The sequence below is a fragment of the Hirundo rustica genome, chromosome 10, assembly GCF_015227805.2.
Source record: "Hirundo rustica isolate bHirRus1 chromosome 10, bHirRus1.pri.v3, whole genome shotgun sequence".
Taxonomy (NCBI): domain Eukaryota; kingdom Metazoa; phylum Chordata; class Aves; order Passeriformes; family Hirundinidae; genus Hirundo; species Hirundo rustica.
Genome location: NC_053459.1, coordinates 14,817,527 through 14,838,703, shown reverse-complemented (window position 1 = coordinate 14,838,703; position 21,177 = coordinate 14,817,527). Strand labels below are relative to the sequence as shown.

At 43.0% G+C, this 21,177-nt stretch overlaps 1 protein-coding gene across 1 annotated transcript in view; it reads left to right on the top strand.

Moving 5' to 3' along the window:
• The first annotated feature begins 2,394 nt into the window (after nt 1-2,394).
• The window catches only part of OSTN (osteocrin), an 85,329-nt gene continuing 66,546 nt past the window's right edge, over nt 2,395-21,177 (top strand). The window contains exon 1 of the mRNA XM_040074443.1: nt 2,395-2,579. The gene's annotated coding sequence lies outside the window, so the exon portion shown is untranslated. The remainder of the gene's footprint in view (nt 2,580-21,177) is intronic.

The following is a 21,177-nucleotide window of genomic DNA, read 5'->3' as shown; positions in this document are numbered from 1 at the left end:
GCTCTCGGTACCCGGACTGCCCCGCTCCCGGGGCCCCGGCTCCCGGCAGCTCGGGAGGTGCCCGCCTGTCCCCGGAGGAAGTGAGGCAGGTGCAGAGGAGCCTGCAGGGGGTGAAGAGCAGGGATGCCCTGCGCAGGGGGTGCCCCCCATGTCGCCCCGAGGCACGTCGCGGCTCGTCTGTCGGGGCAGCAGCAGAGAGAGGAGAGCTGGGTGTCTGAACAGCACATCCAGGGGATAATTAGGTCTTGGAGCAGCTCTGTTACGAAGAGAGACCGCGAGGATAGGGCCTCCCCTTAGGGGGTCTCATTAATGCATATGACTATCTCAAAGGTGTGGATCAGGAGAAAGATGCCAGACTCTTTTCCGTGGTGCCCTGCGACCGGATGAGGAACAGTGCCCATAAACTAGAACACAAGAAGCTTCACCTCAACATCTGAAAGATCTATTGAGGGTGGCAGGCTCTGGAACAGCTGCCCAGGGAGGGTGTGGCATCTCTGGAGATATCTCAAACCCACCTGGAAGCCCGTGGCCCCTCCATTGTTGGGTGTGCACAGCTGGTGTGTTGGCTGGGGGCTGACAGTGCTTGGCTTTCTAAGCTCAAGGCATTCAGGTCAACTCACCGAGGCTGATACACTGGGGAGTGAAAGGTGCTATGTGGGTAAAAGCCAAATCAGAGCCCTGGTAGGTTTGGGGAGATACCCTTTGTGTGACTGCCAGAGAAAATGCTGTTGTTGTAGGAGAGAAACACCTAATTCTGCAAAATGGTGCATGCGTGGTCACACATGATGATGGAAGAAGTTGAAGTCACAGTAACAATCACACACGGATGTGTGTGTGTGTAAAACAAAACCAACAATCATCCTCTGATTTTCCTGTTCATCTGGAGCTCTTACTGCTTAGTGCAGTTAATAATGGACCTCTTTAACTGGGAATAAAGTCCTGGGGAAAAATGTTTGTTAAGACTACAATATTGCTTCAGTGGACATTTCACTTTGAATGTTGAAGCAGCTCTTTTCTGAAGTTCTGGGAACACACATTTAAGTGTATTGAGTGTGTTAATTACTGTATGTTCTTTATACCTCTATTTTATTTTGTAATTTCCATGTGTGTGGGTTTTTTTTGTTTGTTTTTTTGGTTTTTTTTTTGTTTTTTTGTTTAAAGAACAGTGGTGAAGCTAATCCTTCAGATTAATATTAAAAACAACAACAAAAAAATAAATAAAAAACAAAACAAACCCCAAAACAAAAAACCCAAACAAACAAACAAAAACCAGGAAAAAACCCAAACTTTTTTTCTGGTTTATCCCTTTTTTATGTAAAAATGGCCTTAAAGTTGCATTTCCATCGTTGTGAATGGGATCTCACAAGGGATGGTACACGGAAGAAAATCATATTTACAGATAGTTTAATACAAGTTTTACACCAGGCTTATGACAAGTACAGTGTGGATTACTCTGCATGCTGGACACTGGTGTCCAAATCTCCAAACCCACCCCAAATCCTCTTTACTTGTCCTGCCATATTACTGCTACAGTGCTTCTTATCCATGTTGAGTGGTTAAGGGAATCAGTGACAAAACAGAGGCTCATTTATAACTCAGGATATTAACCTATAGATAGGTATACACAGGTACCTGGCACTTGTGTGAATCTCTGATCATGCTGGTGAACCAAAGGTGTGAGAAGTTAAACCTGATGAGACTGATTTGTAAAAATGCTTTTGAAAGGGAATTTATGCAGATAGAGGTTCTGGCTGTTTTTTCTGATCAGTCTTCCTCCTTGAACACAGGACTAAAAGGCACTTCCCAAATCCAGTCCCCTGCTGTTGAGACATTCTTAAACTTTTCAATCTCCCTCTTAAAACTAATTAGGTTATTTTCCTTATGTTATTCCCACTGTGAGGCTACACCGTACTCTGAGCTCTGATGGCTGGACACTTTCTAGTTTCCAGGCTGAATGTATTCATAGCAGGTATAATCCCTTTTGTCCTTGTGCCAAACTCTTGCTCTAGTTTAGACCCTTCATCTCCCTCTCCAGTGTTTAGTCTTGATGTCTTTGCAAAGCTCTGTCACACGTCTTTTTCTTTAGGTCGAGGAAGGCAGGTTCTTTTACAATCTTTCCTAACCTTAGGAAATCATCTCAGAAAATATTCCAGCTTATATTATCCTGCTTCTCAGATGGATGATCAAAGTTACTCAAGTTGCTGCGTAACACACCATTATTTAGAGAAAGGCATGGGGAAATCTTTCTCTTTAAGTCTTCTCATCAGTCTCTCACACCAGTTACTGGTCTTGAAATCACTGTCAGGTGGCAGTGAATACACCCATGGGCTTTATTTCCTGTAAAAAGCAGTTAAGCCAAACTGAATCTTCAGTGCTGTTGGGCTCCAGCTCTCCCTGGTTGATACTTTTTGGTACTGTGGAGTTTCACAAGAGTTTAGAATAAAGGAAAAAAAGTGTCTACAAGATGGAAAAACTGCAAACACTTTTCCAGGTTTACCTGCAGTTTCTCACAGCAAGAGTGGTGAGACAGTGACTAGAAGATGGAATTTATCTGAGAAAGTTGAAGGTTTTCTACATAGGTAATGGCACTTTTTACATATGGAATATCCTTACAGGTGAAATGTTTAAGGACCATGTTTGAATTGCATCTGTGTTGTGTCCACAAGTGCTCCCCCATCTGTTATTACCCCTGCTAACAGCAAATATTGGTCTCTTCTGTGGATGTAGTTGTTGTTTCAAAAGGAACAGTAGGTCCCTGCTTTGAAGAGAGATCTGTTAGGTAAACACAGATAAGTGCTTGTGAAGATGCAGGATTAGAAGAGACTTGCTCTTGTGATGCTGGTACTACTTTTTACTCTTCAGAATTTCACTCCAGTTTCCAATCTGACTTTGTTCATGGACATTTGTGGCTTTAGCTTTTTCTGTTTTGCTGTGTGTGCCATTTGATGTATTAGAAACAACAGTCTATGCTGTGTTTGTCTGGATTTGTGTAATTGTTTTTCTGTTTTGTCTGCCATCTGAGTAGCAGTCTTCTAGATTGCACTTGATTGCACCCCCAGGTACAGGAATGAGTTTTTCCTGAAGTGGCAAGGCAAATGGAAAAAGTGCAACTTTTTTGAACACAGAGTACATTTACAGAATGCTTGCAAAATGCCATTGAGAGTGAGGGGATAAAAATTAATAAATTTTATAATTCTAGGGTTTTCTTTTGAATGTTTTCATGAATTCTACTGGGTATGTTGACCTTTTGTCAGAGGAGGACACTCTCCTGGTTTAGTATCCTATGGACATGCTCTCTCGGAGCTCATCCCAGGCTCTGTTTATTGCTTGTTTCTTGCCCTTTTCTTTGGCTGGAATTGTATCATAAAAGAACTCAAAGGTCCTGATATCAGGGCTGGGTTTTGATGAGCTGATGGGTTCTCCTGAAAACTGCTGGTGAGAATTTGTTACTGTTGCCAATCTGATTGGTGTATGGAAGAGAAATATGTTCTACTTCTGGGTCTGAGGTTGCAGAGTTTTATAGTAGCACTTAAATGCCTGAAACTTCAGGACATCACCCATTTACGGTATAGACCTAAGTCAGTCTCTGCATCTTCATTTCAGTTCTTCATCTATGAATCAGGACTGGTGTGTCTGCTTAGATTTCACATTTCTCTAATAAAAAAAAAAATGTCCTCATGTAGCCCCTGGCCAAATGAGTCCCTTTGTTCTTGGCCGAGACGAATTGGCTTCAGAAGAGCAAATTAATTGTGAACTGATAACTTTTCATGACGTTTGGGGGTTAATTGGATGGGAGGTTTAATATAAACCATGATGTAGTTATGGAAGCAAAGCCTGTTCTTGGCTGGCATCAGCAGCTTGCTGCTGCTGTCGATGTCTCTCATTCCAGAGGTTCCCACTGCACTGAGCTGCCGTGCTGCAGCTAAGTAACCTTTACATGGTAGAAAGTGATTCAGCAGTGCAAACAAATGCACTGAGGTAGTCCCAGGGTTAAATAACAGATGGCAGAAACAGTTTTTCTTGAGCGTGCTCAGGGTGTTGACCGTCGTGGTTTTGGGGAAATTGTTGCTTTTACAAGAGAAAGACCCGTGTGCTGAAAAGCCATGTTTTTCTCCATGGTGTTTTCTACTGAAGTCAAACTATTTTGCAGGGAGGCCTGCCAGAAAAGCTTAGCTCACGGATTTAGCTCAAATTAGGATGAATTTTCATGGGACCAGATACTGAGCTGACTGGGACCTCAAGTCTAATCATCCACTGATGTGTGCATCTGCCTGCTTCTAACCTGGCCCGTGAGCTCCTCCTGTGTGAACGGTGCTGCCAGTACCAATGTACTGGGCTTTGCCTATTTAACAATGCTTTTCCTCTTGGCTGTGGCTCAGGAATTGGCTCTCTGGCTTCTCTCCATCTTGCTTTGGGTGTAGAGCTGGGCACTTTCCATTCTTGGCTGGCAGTTGGGATGTTTGGCAGAGATCTCTGATCTGAGTAAATATGTGTGAGGGCATCTCTTCATTGCAGAGCTGTATGGCATTGCCTTCCCTAATCAATAATGAAAGAAAGATTCTAGGACGTGTGTAAATGTGTTGGGGGTCAGAAGGTGGAGGATGTTGTTGTCATGAGCTGAGAAAGATGTCAGGGTTTTTGTGCATACTTTTCAAAGGCTGGGTTAAAGCAGTAAGTCACTGGGGAGATATCCTAGTAAAACAGCTCTGACTGTGTACACAAAATTTCCAGCTCCTAGTCCATGCAGGTAGTGTTCGATGAACTGGTGATGAAAAGGAATTAGTTGGCTGGTAATTCATCTAAAAGATTGGCAGAGGATTTTACAGGCTTACACCAGAGCTGGCTGGAGACAATAATCTCTTTTCTCGAAGAATGCCGAGGTCCTGACGCCCAGCTCGTTGGAATGAAACCTGAATGCTTTTTAATTCTCTGTAGAGAATTTTTTCTTTCCTCTCTTTGGTTTTTGTTTTTAGGAAGGAACAAAATGTTTCATTGTGATTTTGTCAATTATTTTGATATAATGGATTAAAAGAGTAAATGTCTTCCAAATCCCAAAGCCTTTTAAAAGAATTCCATTCAAAACACATTGGAGCTGTTTTCTTCCCTGAATTTTTGCTGAAATTTAATTTTAACCAAAAGTTTACACATTTCAATGGCAGCATGACTTCCCTTGTAGCAATGATGTGCAGTGGATAATAACTGCAGACAGGATTTTTTCTTTTTTTTTTGGTCTGGTTATATTTTATGCTATCCTGGTGGAGAAAGGGGTGGGAGGAGGTTTGTATCCATTTGGCAGCCTCATACTGTGCCAAAGCAATGCAAAAAGGCCTGAGAGTGAATAAGGAAACAAGAGAAGTATTTGGTTTTTAACTGCTCCTGGATGAGGGAGCAGGATTCATCCATGCCTTACTGTAATTTTACAATTCCATTGCAAATTGTAATAGTACAGCAGGGAAAGAAAGAAGAGGTTAGTACAGTGCAACAGAGCAGGCTTTGGAGTGGAGACATTCTCCTGACTCCAGGTTCTTGTGTCTGAGTCTCCTGAGGTGACTGGAAGGGAGACTTAAATGATACAGAAGCTCATGTGGATTCTGTATCATCTCTCTTTTCCCTCTTTCACAGAAATGAGACCTCTTGCCACCCACAGAAGCTGCAATGACTGGTCTGTCATCCACAGCCAGCACTGAATCTCAGCAGACTCCTGACATGCACATGGGAACTCAGTTGGCTCTGGTCAATGTTCGCTGGCCTCCCCCTTAGAGCTAGAAAGGTGTACTGTTGTTTGAGAAATTGCAGCTTCATTTGAACAGAACTTTTTTAATCTGAGATTACAGCTATTAGCTGATGGTTGTTGTTTTGCAATTCCACAAATTTTAAGAGTTTTATGTTCAGGGACAGGGCTTAGACTTCTCTGTAATCTCCAGTGCCCAGGAGGTACAAATCTACAAGGAACAGTTTGGGCAAGCACCCTTGGTGCCTTGGACACAGAGAAGTGTGGCCCCCTGGAACAAAATACTTTGCTGGGAAACTGAAAGACCCTGCAGTGCTCCTTTCTGGATTGGCTGCTGGCCTGCTAAGTGCCCTTCAGTAACTTGCTTTTACCGCTTTGTTTACCCTAAATGTGTGATAAGGAAGATGCCACGTTAGGTGTTCTCACTGAGGAATAGCCCTCTGTAATTGCTGTCATTTTTATTCTCAAAAGTAACACTAATTATAGACTTTATTCTTTCAAAGATGTGGTTTGGTACCATGAATTTGGAGGGTTAGTTTAGTGCTGTAAATGTTTTGGTTTTCGTGCGCTCCCGGACCCTGGGATGTTTTATAGGAGGATGTCGCAGGTGGACACTAGAGGGCTTGCTAGCATCCCTCCCTCTGCTCCCACCCGGGCGCAGCGAGGAGCTTCAGCTGAGGAAATCAGGAAGCCTTCTCTCAGGGTCTTACAGCTGGATTTAAGTTTTGAGGACGGGTGAAATTGAGCAATATGGGGGAAAAAAATTATTTTATGCTGCATTTTCAAAGTGCCATGGGCTCCAGGAGGATGATAGCACTTACTCTGCCTTATGGCAATAACCTCTACAGGTGCATTTTCAACCAGATAGAAGCTGGCAGTGGGAGCACTGCGAGCACAGGCTGTGTTTCAGCTAAGCATCCAGACAGGCAGAATGGTCCCAGGATGAGTTAACTACAGGCATTTCAGCATTTAGTTGTGCATGATCAAGTTGCCTGTGTAACTTTGCAGTACACAGAGATTTGAGGACCATAGGAGAGGTAGGCTCTCAATTCAGGTGTTATGAATTGCTGTCTAGAAGCCTCCAGCACTCTGCACTGCCCATAGGGAATCTGCCTTAATGCCTGTCAGTGTGATAGTTGTCATGTGTCTTCCCAGATCCGGGGATATCTGTCCTGTCCTGGCACTTTGCTCGAGCTGAACACAGCTCTGTGTGAGCGCACTCACCTCGAGAGCTCATGGTGTGTCCAGCCAGGCTCATCCTGGCACCACTGTTACCTATTGCTCTGCTTTGCGTGCTCTTCAGGCTGCAACTTAACAGTGACTGGTTCAAAAACAATTATATCACTGGGTTCCCCCTTCAGCTTGTGCTAAGAAACCTTCGACCACAGCGCCAGGCTATAAGAGGCAGAAAGGTTCTTATTAATTAATGCGCTGCCTACCACCAGCCTTGCAGCAATGGGTTAAGCAGCTCCATCCCTGTAGACGGTCACACAGCAAACTTTTTTTTGAGTTGACTTGCTAGGATTTCTCCCTCCCCTTCCTCTTTTCTCCCTCTTTCTTTCTCTCTATTCTTTCCCTCAGGTCTCTTGATTTCATGCTGGCTTTCTAAATTGAGGATAAAGTTAATTCAGTGCACAATGCCACAGCTGGAATGAAATATGGCCAGTTCCCCACATGGAGGGGAGAGCTCTGTGCTGCCTGGGGGTGGCTTGTTGCATCTCCTACGGCCACTACGGGCTGTCACTGATTTATTGATAGTGCTTCTAGCAATAAAGCAAGAAGTTAACTAATTATGAACATATGGTTCAGCTCATGCTTGACTCAGCAGCCACCTTGTTAGCCTGGAGCTGCCTAGGTGTTCAGAAGCAGGAGAGGAGGGAAGTTTTGGGTGGAAGGTGTGGTCCAAAGTCCCACTGACAAGCAGAGGGAGACTTGATTGATCTTAATCTATTCTTTTTGTTAGGAGGCAGCATGCTGCTGTCAGGAACAGCTTGGTAATAACAGATTTGGGGCCTCTAAGTCCTTGTGGTTATAGCCAGCGTGCGACGCTCGGTCAGCTCCTTGCATGCTCTGTACTTAATTGGTCTCAATGGTGGGGTCTGAAATGAGACGGTAGTTCAAGGTGCAACACATGCTGTACCTGAAAGTGCAGCCTGGGAGCTGCTGCACAGATGTCAGCTTTTTACCAGTGGGCTTAGCGCTGGGGACCCGGAGGGTCTGCACAGAAAGGGACAAGGGGCGTCTGAGAGGACCCTGCCGATTTTCAGTGCTTAATATGGAATTAATTAGAGGAAAACTTTAGAAAGAAGGAGTGCGACTGGTAGAGGAACAAGAAGGGAGGCGCAAAGAACTTGTTAGGAAGTTAATCAAGGTGGATTGCAATTTTGCCTGCATTGAGTGGTCAGCATGCACAGTCTGGACACAGGAGAGTCTTTAATGGGAATTGATACCAGCCAGAGGGGGGAGGAGGGTGTCTCTTTCTGTCCATCTGTTGGTCTTTCACAAGTGAATTGGTCTGTGCCACAGGATTCAAAACGGTGTAGTTAGAGACTGTTTTTTTATGGGTCTGCAGGGTGAGCTTATTTCTGCCCAAACTTTTAAAACTATTTTAGGGTTCTTAGATGTCATTTAACTGCAAATGCTGAGCATAGAAAGAAGACAGTTTTAATAACAGGCATCAAAAAGAACTCCAGGGATAAGTGATTTGACCCAGCCAACAAACTGATCATTTTATGACTATCTAGACAAAGCAAAAGTGGGCAGAGGAGGCTATCTGTGTGATGGGGTGCATTAGCAAGACCACAATCAGTAGGCTGAGGGAGATGGTGACCTCTACTAGGCACTGGTGAAGCTGTATATGAAGTAATGAATCTGGTTTTGGCCTTCACAATGCAAGAAAGTTGTTGTCAAACTGGAAAATCAAACAGAAGGGCAAATAAGTGGGTCAGGAGGCAGGAGAATGAGAGTGAGAGAGCTGGGCTTGCTTAGCTTGGAGGAGAAGGCTAAATTAATCTGATGGCAGTCTTCTGCTGCTGTGGGGGTATACAGAGAAGACAAAGAGCAACTCAGACATGCACAGTGAAATTCACATTCAAAATCTGGGAAAAGTTATATGTCAATTAGATATGAGAGGAATAAAAAAAAAAAAACAAAAAACAAAAAACAAAACAAACAAAAAAAAAAAAAGCAGACATGATAACCTGGAGAGATCATGAAATCACCATTTTGGTGTTTTTTCATAAAAAACTTGCTTGGGCCGAGTCCTGAGCGCTGTGATCTAAACTTGGAAAGAATTCTTAATTTTCCTATGACCAGGCTGCGGCTGGAGCACGGCCCAGGACCTGGGACACAGATACATGGCTCACATTCTGTTGAGTGCTGGCTGGTTTGTGGCTTTGGTGTCACACCACAGTGTTTGTGGCAATTATCATCATTGCTTCTATAATGTAATGAATTAAGGCAGTTGATTAATAGGTTAAGTTGATCTGTACACAATAATTTGGAATATAATTCACCCGGATACAGCAATAGGTTTTCTTAGCAGACGCTGTCCTTTCAGCTGTGATTAGCTGGTTGGAGCTGAAGTTATTTTTGAGGCTAAATAGGTGCCTGTCCCTCATCTATTTCTTTATTTCCTGTGAGAGGATGCTGCAGGTGAGTTGAGGACCAGACTGTGAAGTCCCTGTGAGTTCTCCTATTGCTGCTGAAGATGGTTTGAGTTCACCTGGTTGAGCTGCACTGCTGCAGGCTGGAAGCACTGATGTCACTTGTACTACAAGTACAGGCTACTGACACGTTCATCTCTAGTCAACAGTCATCTAGAGGAGGTGGAGGGGTAAATTCTCAGGCTATTAAATCTGCTCTACAGTGTATTTCTGGCTGAAGCCTTGTTTTGTGTTTGTCTGTGAGGACCTTCTCTGGCTGAAATCTTTGCCTGCTGTGTAACCAAATAGGAATATTTGCATTAAAGAAAAAGTACAGAGACTAAATATTCAGCCTTAAATTCTCAATAAATTCTTATTTATATCACTCTAATAGTGTGAGAGGAAGAAATCTGAAGGAATGGGCATTTAATCCCAGCATCACACTTTATAAGCCTCTCTGCATGGTGCAAAACATCTTTAGAAGAAAGAAGAACCAGGATTTGGTGCTTCCCTGTCTCTCTTGGGATCATCTCTACTGTGTTTCTTACCCAGAGATGCAGTGGAGACCTTCTTGAGGTAGTGTTGTCATTTGTCACTGCAAAAATCAGCTACTGCCTTGGTTTGTGGCAAGTGCAGGTTATCTAAAAAGATGAGACTGCGGTTCTGAAAAATTCCGCTGAATTTGGCTCGGATTTGAAAGTGACTGGATTGGTTTGTGGTTTTGTACCTATCTCAAAAAGGGAGCTGGGGGTAAAAGTTAGGATGTAGATCATCCCAAAAATACGGTAAATACTCAGAAACATGTTAATTTGAAGTCTAATTTCAGATTTGCTGCAAGAGAGAGATCTCCTAGCTGCTGAGTTAGGGGAAGCTTTTCTGACTTAGGTTTGAAGTTGTTGTGCCAAGGCAGACCTGTAACTTAGTAGGAGCAGTTATTTGGTTTAGCTGGTGCTAAATGGAAATTGAGTAGCAATGATCATAGTTTTCTGGGCAATTTTTTTCTTTAGAGTTGGCCGAGGAGTGGAAAAAAATCTAAGCAGAGCTCCCAGTGCCAGTGAATGAGACCAACACATACAGATCAAAGACAGAGGCATTCCACAGTGAGTCCCTGCAAATTGAAAACCTCTGTTCTCTGCAAGGAGCATCATGTTCCTGCTAGAGTGTATGGGGGACTTGGAGCTTCTTTGCTATGTGTTGGTAAAATGACTTCTTCCTTGGTGCAGGTGTTGGAACACTTGTGCTTTTATACTCAAAAGCTTATTTCTTTGTCAGAGAGACCTTTACATCACTCTGGAGGAAACCTTTAGGTGTTTTCCCATATAGACTCCAGTGATATCTCCCCCTCTGCTAATTTCTTTTGGCTGCAGCTGGGATCCGAGTCCCGATGCTGCTGTTTCAGTCCCACTTGCTGCTCCCTTTCCCGCCGAATGCAGCTGTCGCCGTCAGGGTGAGCTGCATCCTGCTGCACGCAGAAAGCCCGAGCTTTACCCTACAAAGGTATTGTTTAAAGGGCTCTGAACGTTTTGAACAAACTGGCCTGGCAGGGGGACTTTCAGCTTCCCCTGCTTTGTGGGCACAGCAGCCTGTGTTTGTAAACAGAGCCTTAGAGGAGTAGTGGGAGCCACTGGAGGACTGTCAGCTGCTTAATTGGATGTCAGCTCCCTGCCGGGGACGGGGCTAATGAGACATCCTGCAGCAAGAGAGTGGCCTTGAGAGAAAGGCAATAATCACAGGCACAGAGCAGCCCAGAGCCCGCCTGTTGGGATGAAGGCAGAGCAGCATTTGGGGACACAGGGCTTCCTTGTCTGGATTTTGTTAAACAGAGATTAAGCAGGCTCTGAATTTGTGAAGCTGAGGTGTTCTTGCTGGAGCGTGTGTTTAAACAAGTGCTAGTGCGCTGGGGCAGTGATCTAATATGCAATATAAACACTTCCAGTTTATAGGTTTTGGTGGCCTTTGTTTTTAGAAAAATACCTATAGAAAGAAATAAAAGTAATATGTTAAAGGGGAGTTTAATACAGGAAATGTTGGGAGAACCATACAAGGAACAACGCAATTACTTCTTCAAATTAGGAAGGTTTTGTTTTCTTTTGAAAACAGCAGTCAAAGGTCCTTTTTGCTGAAAACTGTCTTCTAAAACAGTTTTAAACCATTCTATATTTTTTTCCATGAGAGCCTATTGTTAAAAAAAAGAAGTTTTTTTTGAAGTCAGCATTGTGTACATAAATTTGCTTTATTCCAAAGAACATTTTGATTTGACAATATTTATCAGTGTAGTCACATGAATTAATAGAGGGATTTTGTACCTCTTTCAAGAGAGGAAACACAAATGAGAAAGATTGGATATTGGTATTAAGTTCTAAAATAACCATGTACCCATTTAAAACTATTTTTGCCAAAGAGCTAGCTAATAAGAGAGAAATAGGTAGACATACAAAGAAAAGTGATATAAAGGTTAAAAGAATTTTTAAAAAGATGGTAAGAAATCCTGGTAAGTCATTATCTCTCTATATGCTTTAAAATGAGCTGCCCTTTAGCTAAGGTGTGCCTGATGGGTGTTTAGCTAGCCAGCTCTTAAAAACAGAGAAGAATGGAAGATCCCTTGCCAACCAATTCCAGCATGCCACTGTTCTTACTGCAGAGATTTTCCTTGATACTGAATTTGTGGTAACTTAAGTTCATTGATTCATGTCCTGCACTCCTCAAGCATAAAATAAATTCACATCTTTCAGCAGCATTTTCTATTTTTGATACCTGTCCTAAATCTTCTTAGAGGAAACACCACATTTTCTTCTTCTTTCATGGTATCCAAGTCACTAATTGTTCTAGTGTCTATTTGCTATTTGTTATTTGCTGAACAACCAAGAGAAGATGGGGAGGAGGAAAGGTAAAACTGAACCCTGCTGCAAAGAGAACTTGTTGCCAAATTCTCCAAAGGAGAACTTTTGTAGGTAGGAGCCACCTTCTAATTGGAGTGTCAGGGGAGTGGGGTCAGTGCTGGATATAGCCAAGCTGCAGTTGTCATCCTGAGCTCCGAACACATCTCAGCTGTGAGTGGCTCACCCCCCTCCTGTCCTGTAGCACATAAGCACTGAGCTCCCTGATCCTAGTGCACCTATGGCAGTAGCACCAGGAAGACCCAAATGCCTCAGTGCCCCTAAAACATTCAGAAATGGATATTCATGGGGCTGACAGCCAGCAGAGTAAAGAAGGGATTGTTTTCCTTCCCAATTTATGCAGAATTTTGCTTCTTATCAGGGCTTCTCTGAGGATTTCTTTATAGACAAAAAAAAGCAAATGGAGGAAGCAATGTTTCCCTTGATCTGCATTCACCTGTAGAATCCAGACCTGGTCTGAAACAGTTGAGGAAAAAATTAATTTTGTTTCTAAAATTGCTTAAATATTGCATGGGGGCCTAGAACTGGGGGCTTCATGGATAGAGTAACTCTTCTTTTGAAGGCTGTGGATCCCTCACTAATGGTGACATTCACAGCAGCTCCTGTTTTCCCTGACTCACACTTGTTCCTTCTAAAGGGGTGGCTGTTTTGGAGATAGAGGTTTCTAATGAGCTGGGGTGTGCGAGGAAAAAAAAAAACCAAAAAAAAACCCAAAAAACCAACCAAACACACACACCAAAAAAACCCAAAACACTTGCAGAGAGCTGTAGGGAGAGTGTGGTTCCAGTTACCTGAGCAAGAATGAAGTGCTGTGTCGTCTCCTTCCACATGGACAGCATGGCATATTTACCTGGCTGCTGCTTATGCTAGATCTGATCTGTGGAGTAAAATCAAAAGGCTGTCAATCCTGCACCAAATTAAAACAGGATCATGAGAATTAACATGCTTTATAAATGCAGGTTAAGCACACTATAAGCACATTGTAATTATAGTCAGCTGCCTGGCTACTGCAATTCAGTAGCACTGGGCTTAAGAATTGACCATACAATTAATAGGAGCTTATATTAAAGACATTAGTAGAGTTACAAAAGCTTTGTAACAGGAGTGTGACCCAGCCTTGAACAGAGACAATAAGGGTTTGTGTGCTATAATTAGCACACACAAAACCTCCCCATTAACTTGACAGTTTTCCATTTGCCAGTTAAAGAACTGAGGAGTGCAAAGCACCCTCAGCCCATCAGAGATGGGAGCTGTGCAGTCAGTATTGGAAATATTTGGGAGCTCAGTTTGTCTTTCTTTGGTCAGCTGAAATACCTGATGAAATAATTTATATACAAGGTCAGACTCTGCCCCACACTGCCTGAGTGCCAGCACCAGCAGGCAGCTGCTACCAGCCCTCTGAATATATGAGCCTCCTTTTCTCTTTCTTGCTCACCTGAAACAAGTGGTTCTCAGTGCAGAGAAATATTTTCGCCTGTTGCAGGGCCTGATGGTTAAGGGGAGCAAATGCAGGAGGGAAGGAATTTTTTCATATATGAAGTGAAGTATTAGAAGAAATCTCACTTTGAATTCAAGAGCAATATGTCAGCATTTGTGATCTGTGACAGCTGGAATCTTTGAGGTCACACTGCAGGTCTAGGATAGAACTGGAGAAGGATTGTGGGAATTAAAGGTAACAAGCCAGAGAGGTGTCTGTAAACCAATTTATGTAGACTATCTGAACCTGAAGAAAGGCAGAAGTTGAAGACTAATGGAAATACCCTTTTGAGGCAAAGAATATTCAGCAGCAGTTTGTTTGCTTTGAATCCCATATGCACCTTAAAATTCAGATGACGCTTAGCACAGTCTTTTTGGACAATTATCTGTGCGACCAAGGTGGAGTCTGATGGTTAAGGAGGAGGAAAAGGATTAGTGTTCACCTTCAGCTGATGTGTAAATGTGCTAATTAGCTTCAGAGGTACTCTGCTCATGAGACTTGCATCCCTAGTGCTGCTGGTGTCTGGGGCAGGGCTGGCAGTGTGCAGACCTGTGGCAGTGAAGGACGTGGGGTTGCCCTGCAGTTGCTAAGGCTCGAGGAATACTCAGGTCTACTCCATTCATCCACTAAAGACTGATTTCTCCTCTTACCTTTCTCTAGGATACTGTGATAAGATTCTTTCACACTAGACAGGATTTCCCCTCTTAAGAGAGGAGAGGTAGCAGAGACCAAGTTAAATGCATGACAGGGTCCTTCTGTGCCAGGACAAGCACTTCTGAAACTTGGTAGGCAGATACAGGGACGATCCAGAGAGTAGCATGCAGTGCTTCTGCCCAGCCAGTGACTCTCCATTCCTCCAATTTGCTGGAAGTAAAATACTGTTAATTTCTGACTAATGGTCTCTCATGGGAAAACTTCTTTTAAGATTTTTTCACATTTAATTTGACCTGTTCTTCCCTTTAAGGTTTTGTTTACATCTAATGCCCCTCCAAAGCTCATCTGTATTCCCAAGAGAGACTCTTCTCTGTCATTTTTACTGTCATCCTGCAGTTTTGGGGACAGGCATTAATCTAGAGGAACGTTATTTCTGTCAAAACTTTTGACAGAAACTGATGTTCTGCCTGACTTTGTACATGGACCTAAGTAGCATTCCAGTGTTCACCTGAGGCAAGGTGCAGCCTTTCCTATTTAAAAAGCAATCTTTTTTTTTCATTCACTTTGCAACGTTTTGCCACTTTCAGGAAAAAAAAAATGTTTCCGAGTGGCCTCAAAGAATATCAGTGGTTGCATAAAAATAATTTCATATTGTTTGGTTTTTCTTCTTTTAACTATGCCGTCTGTGCTGGGACTTTTTTTACAGCATACATTGCTGGTGGGCTCTGGCTTTCCTGTAGTGCGCTAATATGTAATACAAATGACATCTGTCACGTTTGATTTGTTCTGGTGCTTAAGTTTGGGGAAGAATAGCTCTCAGTTGTGACAGGAAGTTTTGAGTCTTTCCCTCTGAGTTGAACTGCCTTACAATTTGTTATGGTCAGTAAAGAGGGCTGCTCTTTGCTGAGGCTAAAATAAAGTCCTGCTAGCGCACTGATCACTAGTAGTAAATACAAAGATAATGCTTTGACAAGTTCCTGAGCTTGAAATTCCTCACAAGTAGAAGAGTATATGGCTGAAGCAGTGCCCTGCTCCTACATTCTTGGACAACCTGTGTTAGCCGCAGCCGAAGACAGGTTGTAGAGTAAAGGGTTCATTGGTGCTGTTAAATCTACATTTTCACAAAGATTATTTGATAATCTTTTACCCCTTCTTCTCAAAATGAGGGCAGATTACACAAAAGTGTAGTGTCATGTTGTTTAAATTGTCCAATATGTACCATTTCTTACCCTAAAGTTGGCAATAGCTGGAGAGTTCATGTTATCTGAGGTTATGTCAGAGATGAGTTAAAAAAGGTGGTTGAAAATAAAGGGTTCCAGCCTAGACAATTGTTTGCTGTATTATTGTTGTCTTGAATGCTGAAAAAGCTTAGAGCATCAAATTCTTATTGAGTGACACTTTAAAAATTAAATTTAAAAGTTTAATTAGATTTCCTTCTTCTTTTGGTCTAACCTGCAGACCACCTCCACGTTTCCTCAGACTGTGTTCCTTGGTGCCACCTGGTTCTTGGTTTTCTATCGTGTTGCTCCCTGCCCGGTGTCACAGTCTGTACTTGGAGTGCAAATGCTTTGTTTTGTCCTGTTCTTGTGACCTGAAGTGTGCCTTATGATTTTTTTTTTCCTTTAAGAAAAATTCTTTCCTTGCCTGCACCTTTCAGTTTCTGCTCATTCCATCTTTTGTTCTTTGGTGTCGACATAATTAATAATTTTATATAACCTTATCTATGTGGCAGATGGCTTGCATGAAGAACAAGCAAATAACTTATTCGCATTTGCTTGGAATAGTAGGGGAAGCAGTGTTTGTCTAGATATACTCTGGTGTGCCTGCACTTTTTCTTTGAGCAGAGTTTATGTTTTAACGTGCATGTATGGACCCAGGAGCATACACCCAATCTGCTTTATCACACCCTTGTGTGCCCTCCTGTTGTGTGCCCCGAGTCCAGATAGATTTCATGCACACGGCCTGACCGTCTGATCGTTGCTATTATGCTTCAGAGTATGTTTTCAAAAATAATTTCCTGCCACATTCCTGACTGTATTTGTAGGCTGAGTTTATCCTCTTCCCTGCTGCTCCGTGATCTGCCCCTAGGTTACTAACAACCCCAACAGACAGCCTGGCTCATGCGACCTGCTGCTTAGGCACAGATTAACTCCCCACCAGCCATATGGGCTACCAACTTCACAAATTCCTCTCCTTTTGCTTTCTGCTCTCAGTAAAGTTAATGGACAGTTTGCTGGTAAAGAAAACGTAAAACAAAACCCCAAACCTGTGACATAATCACCTGGGTTTAACACAACTGGCCCCTCCATCTGCCTTTACACTGGGATCTGTGCATATAAAGCAGAATCTAGTGCTGTGCACAGTGCAGGTTCATCCCTTGTGGCACAGGTACTTGCTTAGAATACAGTGGAATTAGACATAGGCACTATGCATATATTGCACACACATAAACTCTTAAAAAGATCCCATTGTTTTGGTGGGCTTTAATTAGCAGTGGCTCTTGTGGTCATTTCTTAAATGTTATTACACTGGCAGACCACATTTCAAGGTGATTTCTCCAGTTGACTTTGCAAGATGCATATTTGGGGAGGAGTGCATGAAAGGCCAGAAACAGATTTTATCAGAAAATCAAACCCTTCAATGTCATGGGCTGACTTGACAATGCCCTTTCTAAATATTATTTCCTGCCTGGATATATGTAGGGTGCCAGGATGCTCAGGAATTACTGGGCTGAGTCTCAGAAGTGCTCAAGGCCAGCATTTGCAGTTGTCAGTGGTGTGCTCTGCCCCAGCCCCGTGCCTGGACCCGTTCTCTCCTGTCCAGGCTGAGTCCTGACTGGCTCTGCTTGGGCTTCTTGCCACCTGGGACAGAGAAGGACATCCAAAAGAGATGGCAGCGTTAGTCTGCACTCTGGAAAACGTGCTGCCCATCTGAGATGCAAGTGGAACTGCCTTAAACCACCTCAGGCAATCACTAGTCATGAAATGCCCTTCTGTCACTGAGGCTCTCATATTAAGGCTTGGGTTACAGGCACGCTGCATCCAGTCACTTGTGAATTACATTTGATATCAGTAGTTTGTACCCTTTATCTGCAGTGTGTGTGTTTGTGGACAGGTAACCTGATCCCTATAAATGTGTCAGATTATCGTCTTTATAGCTGCTGCTTGGATAATTGGTTTTTGCTAAAAGGTGGATCCTTAATTTAACCCAGGAGTTAAGACTTGCTTTGCATCTTAGATTGCAAGCATTAGCTTATACAGTCTTTCTAGTTCTTTGCTAAAGGACTAAAAGGTTCTGGAAAGAGGAGGGCTTTGGGTAGCCCAAGGAACAATATGATTGGTGAAATTGCTGTCACAGTTCCAGCAGTGTAGTTACAAATGTGTAGTTTCCTAAATGCTTCTGGAGGGGCTCATGCTTTGAATGCTTTGGCAAATAAGGGATTTAAAACTTTAAAGAGAATACAATATAATATAAACTTTAAAAAGGAAATAGATTTTCTTCAGTATTCTGTGATTAAATAGCAAATATGACTATTTTTAGTCTCTTTGACTTTTCCATGTGTATCACCATAGAAATGCAACGATAACTTATTGGACCTGATCCAACACTTTACAAGCTCATCCCTCCTCAAAATTAAAAGGTTTGCTAATGATTTTTGAGTTCTCCAAATTTTTCAGTCATTTGAAAGGAAGATAAACAAGCCTCCTTAAATTAAAAAGGAGCTGAGTATGACCTCTCCAGTGACAGAATGCAAATTGGAATAGAATGAATGAAAAGAAAGACACTCAAGTAAACGTAGTTCTTGTTTTCCAAATTTTTGAGAGGTGGTCATAAAAAGACTTCTATTATTTATTTTTAGAAAAATAAAATGAAAAATAATTTTCATTCCAAATATCCCAACTTATGATCACCTTTTTGCTTTCATACTGAACATCTGTAGAGGCAGGCATCATGTGTGAGAAATACTGAAAAAAAGTTGGTAGTTCCACATTAGATGATACATCTGACTTGTCTGATGCTTTGGTTCCTGGCTCAAGTCATAGTTGCTGCTTCAGAAACAAGTAACATAAAATTGAAGCCAGAATCCATGCTTTCAAACAAATGGGATTTATAAGTGATTTTTGACAAGTGGTGATTATTCTGAAGGAGTATATGCAATTTTATATGCTGGGATTTGTAAATGGAATTGCCTTTAATTTATCTGTACAATCAGAGGCAAGACTTTCTCCTGGTTTTGTTCATATTGGTAACAGAGAAATGAGATGAAAGGGATGAGATGGTTTCCATGTAGATTCATTGACTGATTCTGCTGGAAGTGTTACCTGAGTAAAGACAGGTAGAGCTATTCCTTGTTACTGGGATGCTGGGGAGCTAAATATCTGTGAAAACCCATCATTTGCAGGTTCTGTGACCACAATATGTCACTCTTTGCAGCTGGGTGGATTTAACTGACCAGAAGGATCCTGGCTTTCCTCCCTGTGAGCTTAATGGTGAAAATCCCTCATTTTCATCTCAGAACTAGTTTAAAGATTTGTGGTTTTATTTGAAATATCTGTGACTGTCCTTTGACCTGCCTGGTTTGAGCCAAATGGATCTCACCCCCCTTGGATCTGTGTGGTTGTTCTGGTTGTCTGAGGACACAGGGCAGAAGCAGGTCTGAGGTCAAGGCAGGTTGGGAAGGAGAAGTTACAAGGGTCTATCTTTAGTCCTTGGGATTTTTGTTGAATTCTAAGGTTTGAAATACCCCTTCAGCAATGAGGGAAGCTCAAGGTGCCAACCCATGGTGTGGCCCTGCAGCCAGAGCAGAGCACCCGGAGCTGGCCAAGAGCCATAACTCCTTTGGTTGTTCCCAGCACAAGCAGTGCATGGGGAGAAGGTGTTGTTGCTGTCTGCAGTGCTCTGCAGGGTTTATGTGCACCCTTAGCTGACTGATGGCAGGATCAGAGGAGCAGACACTATGTACACTTTGAGTGCCTTTTCCTCTCTGATAATACCCATTCAGCTTGAGTCCCATCCTTGTGTAATGAAAATTTCTCAGCAGGGCGGTGGTTTGTGCTGTGGGCCCAGGTTCTTGGGAGGAGGGGCAAAGGGGGAGGAAGAGATTTCTACATCAGCAAATACCTTGGAGGTGGATGCAGGATATTTAGGGAGCACGTGCAAGCCGCCATGTGAGCAACAGGGAACCAAGGTCTTAATGAAAGCTTTTGACAGGAGGGTCAGGCTGGCTGCCGTGGTCCTGGCGCTTAGCTCTGGTGCAGACGCCAGCCAGGCCCTGCTGACATAATCCTCTTAGGGAAAGAAAGAGTGGAAACCGTTTCCATTTGCTCCATGTTCCGTTGGGACGCAGCGTTCACTGCGTCCAAGTCTTCTAGGTTTCTCCCTGTCCTCTGTCTCTGAGGCAAAGCAGAACATCTTAGGAAGGGAGAAGCACTACAAGTCATACCCTTCCTCAAACGGACCTGGATGGATTTGGGATGGAGAGCAATAGGAAGAGGTCTGCCTCCCATGAATCGCTTAGGGCATGGGCTGGAATTCCTTACAGGCTGCATTGCTGCCTCTGTACATCTTTGCTTTATTCCTGCTTTCTTTCTTCTCCAATGCTGAACCACACTGCTTTCTCTTCATATGGTTGCCTCCCTAAAGATCTCATGTAGAGTCACTCTGCTTTCCACAAGCTGTCTTCTAAAATTTTGAATGTGGTTTTGTACCCCTTGAGACTAAAGAGATGCTGAGATCAATATTCCAGGATACTTCATGTCTGGTACCAAAATTCCAAATCCAACCATCTGTTTTTTAATGTGGGGAAGAAAGCTCTGATCTAGGCCTGAATTTTGTTAATCACAATCAGAAACAAGTCTTCACTTTTTTAAAGAAGGAATTACAAAACCACATTTGCCACCACATCCGGAGAACCTGAGCAGAGCTTCTCTCTGACCACCATCAAACAGGCCTGGAGTGATGTTTTGTGCCTCAAAACCCTCTCAAAAGAAAGTGTAATATGCCAAACCCATGGGTAAGGGTTTGCCATCCTCAGGCTAAAAGGACAGGTCTCTGCGTGTTCAGAGAAACAGTCAACCCTTTACACCCTGTTTTTGCTTCCATTTGTGATTTCTATTTTGTTTTTTTTAATGTTCTTCCCAGACTCTGACAATTCGTAGCATTAAATTAAAAGCTTTTTACATACCTAACATCTGTGGTGCACTGTCCTCTTGCCATTCTGGGAGAAGCTGGTCTTAGTCATGTGGGCTTTGGTCTTTGTACTGGCCAGGTCAGGTAGAGCAGCAGCATGCTTATTTCAATATTGAGCTGTCAGCAGTTTATACCAATATATTGTAAGGAAAAAGAGGTTCCTGAGCATTATTAAGTCTTTAGTTTGGGATTAGGAGGTTTTAAGACAGATTTAATTAAACAGAGCAGGGACACCTTTATGAACCCGAAGTTGGGGTTAATTCGCTCCCCTAACGTGCTCTATTTCTTGATTACACAAAGATGAAACAAATTCCATGTCCTACCTGGGGAGCCCTGGATGGGAATATGAAGTTTCATCTCCAGACAGTTCAGTGCCCTGTCAGTGAGGCCATGATTAATAACCATGTCAGGGGGCTCTTAGTGCTGGAAAGAAATGAACTGGAGCCACTGGAGCCGCGAGCCAGTGCCACACAGGGAGCTTTCATGGAGAACGTGGTGCTGCCTGAACGGACCTGATAAAAGAGGCCCTTCAGGGTTGCAGCAAGATGGGGGAAGAGGAAAGCGGGGTCCAGAAGTTGTCAGGAG